The sequence below is a fragment of the Mauremys mutica genome, chromosome 17 (genome assembly GCF_020497125.1).
Source record: "Mauremys mutica isolate MM-2020 ecotype Southern chromosome 17, ASM2049712v1, whole genome shotgun sequence".
In the NCBI taxonomy this organism is placed as follows: domain Eukaryota; kingdom Metazoa; phylum Chordata; order Testudines; family Geoemydidae; genus Mauremys; species Mauremys mutica.
This window is the reverse complement of record NC_059088.1, coordinates 14,704,325-14,710,469: the sequence shown is the minus strand read 5'-3', so window position 1 is coordinate 14,710,469 and position 6,145 is coordinate 14,704,325.

Here is a 6,145-nt window from a genome sequence, read left to right as displayed (position 1 = left end):
CTGTTCTCAGTGGGAGCCTATTCTGTAGTTTATTATAAAAGCCGATGATTTAACAATTTGTTTGAGCAACTGGAGACTTTGATACATTGCATCTGGTCTGGCCATATGTATAGCCAGTGCCTCAGCCTCTGCCTTCCCCCAATAACCCATTGATTTGTTGCTTTTGTTTTCATAATGATTAGAGGTCCGGTTCTGTGATCCTGTCACACCCCAGAATGGGCCCCTCTTGTCTTGTAGAAATGATTTAATATTTCAATTATAATAAATTTGCATTTAATCTGGACTAAGAGCCTGTGTCTCTGAATTTCACCATTGCACCATTCATTTGAGGGCATTGCCCTGACTAGACAGGAGCTCTTCCCTCCTAGTGTCACTAACTGGGGGGTTTAAACGAGGGGTGGGGCCTGGGGGGGAATGCAGCCGTAGAGTGTTTGTGAGGAAAAGAAGCAAAACCCTGAAGCAGCAGCGTCACCAGCAAGGAGGGTCAGGTCTTTACCTGAGGGGATTCTCAGCAGTTCCTTAACTGTAACTCAAGGACCTACCCAGTAACCTGGGAACCCGTATCCGCTCTGGGCACCTTTGCTGGGCAAATCTGCACCCACCTGCCAGCACAGTCACCAGAGGGTTAAACAGAAGAACTTTGCTGGCGGAGGAAAGAGGAAGGACGGGCTGAGCTGGGACAAACCTTTACAGTTCGGCAGCTTCTCAGGGCGCATCTGTCACAGCCCCGACCAGCTGCCCCCTGAGCGGCTGATGCAGTTTGTTCTGCCTCCCAGCCCCTCACTCACAGTTTGTGGCTGCAGGAGAATCAGGGTCCCTGGGGCTCGACCCCCCGTCCTGCTACGATGATGTCAGAAGTGGGTTTAAACCTGTGCGGGGACACGTCCATTGGACCTTAAACCTAAAGCCGCCACCACTCAGCCGTTCTGGGGCTGTTACCGTGATTTCAGCAGCTGGGACAGGGAGCCTGCACCAGAGTCTTTAGGTGAACGCAGACCCTGAGCCCAGCCATGGTTCAGGCCTTGCCCAGCTGGTTCCCAGCAGGGAACTCTCCAGCCCATCAGCCCAACTACAGAACTAGCCGCATTTAACCCTGATGTCCCCAAACCACCCACAGTGGATATGTAAATGAGCTACGGCCTCACTCAGTCCCTCTGCCCTCCAGCAGATGGCAGCAGAGAGCTCCCGCTGGTACCTGCCTTCGCTCATGGACTTCAGGCCCCAGGGCTCCCCCTCCTCTCTCCTGGCTTTGCCCCTACCTGGGTTCCCCTCCCTTGTGTCCTCTTTTCCTGGCCCAGCTGGGGTCACCAATGATCATTAAGTTGCCTTATCACCCCCAGCGAGGGGCTCGCTGCTACCTCACAGGCCAGGCTGAGCTTGGTTTGCCTTAAAGGGCCGGTCAGCCTGTGACACCTCCCAGAACCAACCACCCCACTGCACACACAGCGCAAAGAGAGTGTGAGAGGCACCGAATCACACATGACAGACGTCAGTCACCCCGACTGGAAAGTGCTCAGGGGAAGAATCTCCCAGCCACGTACTCAGGTTTGTTCTTAAATCAAAAGACAAAAATAAGGTCCTCCCCTCACACACCATTTCTCACTGTCTTATGAACTGTTTGTCTTGCTCCCACAGCCCCATAATTACTGCTTAATAATGAACTATTCCAGGGGGAGGCAACCTGTGGCATGGGTGCCGAAGGCAGCACACGAGCTGATTTTCAGTGGCACTCACACTGCCCAGGTCCTGGCCACCGGTCCGGGGGGCTCTGCATTTTAATTTAATTTTAAGCGAAGCTTCTTAAACATTTTAAAAACCTTCTTTACTTTACTTACAACAATAGTTTAGTTCTATATCATAGACTTAGAGACGTTCTAAAAACGTTAAAATGTATGACTGGCACGCGAAACCTTAAATGAGAGTGACTAAATGAAGACTCGGCACACCACTTCTGAAAGGTTGCCGACTGCGGAACTATTCTCTCCTGAGCCTGTCACCATACAGTTTTCTAGATATGAATTAACCCTGTGATCCCTCTCTGGGCACAGCGCTGTTCCCATTGGAGCTATTGGGATTTCTTTCTCAGACCTCAAAGGAGCAGGATCTCCATTTCACAGAAAGAAAAGTGAAGCACAGACAAAATAAGTGACTTGCTCAAGATAGCACAACTATAGACATTGAACTCACAATAGAAACCAGGACTCCTGGCTCCCAGTGCTCCCGCTCCCAATTCAGATTTTATTACTTAAGGAAGCAGCAGTAACATGCAATGCACAGTCACTGCTGTTCCACTTAGAAAATACACTCTGTGCATTACCCGAATTAGCTAGAGGGAGTCACTGCTGTGCTAATGAAGGAAACATTACCCAGACTGTCCACCAGGTGTCACTGTTGCACCATCAGAAATACCCACTCCCCCACCTCCTGGGGAAGGGCAGCCAATCAGAGCTGCTGCAGGTGACACTCTCCCCTTCCTCTCAGGAGGCAGAGGAGTGTTTGGGTAGGGGAGGGGGGAGGGGTGAAGATCACCCCCCCCAGCGCTGCAGGAGGAGCAGCAGTGGGACTTGGGGGGCAGAGCCGATGTGGGGCTGGGGGTGTGCAATTAATGGCTGGTCTGGGGGAGGGGCAGATGTGGGGCTGGGCAGGGGACAGAAAATGAATGAATGATAATGTGGGGGTCTGGGGAGAAGCTAGACGCCCCTTTCTACTCAGCAGCCAGGAGAGCCAGAGTCACCTGCTCTGTAGGTCTGGGAGAGCCGGGCACAGTCACTGTCTGACACACACGCTGGGGCAGGGGGAGTTCAGAAACCAAAACACCAAACCCCTCAGTATCGTCCTTCCAAAAATATCTCAGGATTTTAGGACCAACCTTGTGGGTTTTGGAAAAGAAATCTCATGGTTTTTTGGGTCTGATTTGCAATTTCTGAACATTGGGGGCTGGTATCCTGCTCCCAGCACCTGGCATCCCCACACTGCAGCTGTCACAGGCTGGTCACAGGATCGGTAGCGACACATGGTTTGGTGTCTCCAGCGCAGGCCCAGCGCCCCCAATGCCGGGCCCTGTGAGCTGGTTCCCAGGATGGACGAGGAGCCACCGGCTTTGGGGCAGTCATGGTTCAGCCCGTCCTACTGACTGACTCCTTCCCACAGTGCAATGCTCTGCACATGGGAATTACCCAAAAGCCCCTGCTCCCAGGGATGGTGCTGGGCAGTGATGAGCTGCCAAAATCTTAACAACCGGTTCCCTATAAAAAGTTCTGATTTAAGGGGGGGAGCGGGGGAGGGGCCGGGGTGGAGGGAAACATGCCCGGGGGCCCCTGCAGGGCCTGCGGCAAATTGCCCCACTTGTCCCCCGGCAACCCTAGAGCTTGCAGCCCCCTCCCCCCTTACCTTGCCGGCAGCTCAAAGCAGCAGGACAACTCAGGAGCTCAGCTGAGCTGCCCAGCTGCTGGCCATGCTGCAGCTCTTCGGGGGTGGTGGTGCTGGGGGAGACAACCTCGTGGGACCAGGGGCCCGGGGCAAATTGCCCCACTTGCCCCCTCCCCTCCTCTCTGGACAGCCCTGGAGCTTTCAGCAGGACCCCCCTACACCTTGCCAGATCTCTCAAAAAGCGGCAGCAGGACGACTCCGGAGCTCAGCTGAGCTGCCCAGCTGGTGCCGGTGGCTGGCCACGCTGCAGCTGGGGAGAAGCAGAGGAAGGGCCGGGGGAACCTCTGCCTCTCCAGCTGGGAATCCTGGGAACAACAGGATGGTCCAGCCCACGGACCGGAGTTCTTTGCCCACCCCCTGGCCCTTTAATAACCAGTTCTCCATGGAGGTCTAATTTTAGCAACTGGTTCTTGGGAACCTGTGGGAACCTGCTCCAGCTCACCACTGGTGCTGGGCTGTCAGGGATACATTCGTCCAGAGTCCCACAAGGCACTGGTTGTCGGCGACACTGTACTTCTGTGTCCCTGCTGCTGAGTGCGACCTGTCCCACCCACGAGGCAGGGAACGAGCTGGTCCATCCAGCTAGGAGCTGAGACGAGTCCCTTGCTAGGGGAGAGGGGAGGACTCAGCCCAGCTTCACTGTGCACAGCAGGTAACGCATTCGGCCACTGGGGCGGCCACACCATGCTCACGAGATGCACAATTCTCACTGGATTTTCCAAACAGACCCGCATCCGGCAGCTCCCCTTGGTCCTCATGGGGGGCTGCTGTGCTGCACCTGTCTGGAAATCTGACCCTTGGAACTGACCCTGCTCCATTTCACACCATCCTGCAGCGTGTCAGCCTTGGAGCAGCAGTGACACCTGGTGGCCAGTCCAGGTAATGCACAGAGTGTGTCCTCCCCCCTACCCCTCCCTACTATGGGAGCAGCAGTGACACCTCGTAGCTAGTTGGGGGGATGCACAGAGCGTATTTCCATGGAGCTGTAGTGACTGGTGGGAATATGTCCCTGTTCTTCCTCCAGTTTCCTGCTATCCAGATGTCCCCAACCACCTCTCTCCTAAAGCCAGCAGGACCAGGGCTCTGGCCCTACCACGCACACAGGATCCCCAAGGATGGGAGATGTGAATGAGGACAAGCGGTTGCAGGGGTTTGTCCCTTAGGGAGTCTTGGCCCATCTGGGAGCCGTTCCTGGAGAAGCCTCATGGGGCAGAGCCCAACTTCTCAGGGCTGAGATGACGCTGAGTCTGCAGAGGACAGGGCGAGTGAGTGACTTGATCGGCTGTGGGAGCTCAGGGTCCCATGGGTGAGTGACCTGCTCTGCTGGAGACAAGTTTTTTATTACAGGAGGTGGAGAAAGTGACCAGGGTAGAGGCTGCTCTGGGCTTGAACCTGACAAACAGGGAGGAACTGGTTGAGAATCTGCAGGTGGAAAGCAGCTACTTCCCTGTTCCTCCCCCTCACAGGTGCTGCCCTTGGTCAGCGGAGACCCAGAGTCCCAAGGTGAATTCTCAGGAGATCACCCCCCACCCAGAGGGGAGGTGGAGAAACATCCAGCAATACGTTCACTGCTGCTCACAGGTGCCACCCACCACACCCTCATCTTCTGCTGCCACTTCAGCCTCTTGAGGTTCCACCCAGTGTCAGTGATTCAGCTGTGAGTGGGGGAACCTGGCTGCTAATGCAGCTGGCGGCACTTCCACAGCAGGCCTAAGCAGCACTTACCCCTGACTGCTGCTCCTTAACAAAACAAAAGACTCTCAATGGAGCTTATTTAGCTCTATATTTAAACAGTGGAAAGAGGCAAGTTAATAGGGCACAGGGCTCTTCAGCAGAGCCCACATCACCAGGCAACATGCCTGTCCCCCACCCCCTCTCACTCTGCACGTGGCGCTGGCATAAGAACCCCCTGCTTAGCGAGTTCCGTTCAGCTGAGGGTGACCCCCTCAATCAGGCCAGACAAAGCACAGTTCTGCTGCGCTTTACTCACACAATCAGCATAACAACAGTTCATGATCCCTGCACTGACATGATTTGTAACCCAACACCAGCCAAAATTGATCACTTTGGCACCCAGCTCTGTCTGGAAGAAAAAGGGGAAGAAAGAGAACCCGGGGAACTACAGGCCAGTCAGCCTCACTTCAGTCCCTGGCAAAATCATGGAGCAGGTCCTCAAGGAATCCATTTTGAAGCACTTGGAGGAGAGGAAGGTGATCAGGAACAGTCAGCATGGATTCCCCAAGGGCAAGTCATGCCTGGCTAACCTAATTGCCTTCTATGATGAGATCACTGGCTCTGTGGATATAGGGAATGGTGGATGCGATATATCTTGACTTTAGCAAAGTTTTTGATACAGTCTCCCACACTATTCTTGCCAGCAAGTTAAAGAAGTATGGATTGGATGAATGGTCTATAAGGTGTTGTGACAAAGTTCTTCCTCAACCTTGGTGGGTCCTGTGCTTATTGGCAGATTTGCTCACCTCAGTGATCTCCCCCACAGTCTGGGTCAACGCCTCCTATGTCTGATCAGGAGTTGGGAGGTTTGGGGGGAACCCAGGCCCACCCTCTACTCCGGGTTCCAACCCAGGGCCCTGTGGATCACAGCTGTCTAGAGTGTCTCCTGGAACAGCTGGATGACAGGTACAACTCCCTGGGCTACTTCCCCATGGCCTCCTCCAAACACCTTCCTTATCCTCACCACAGGACCTTCCTCCTG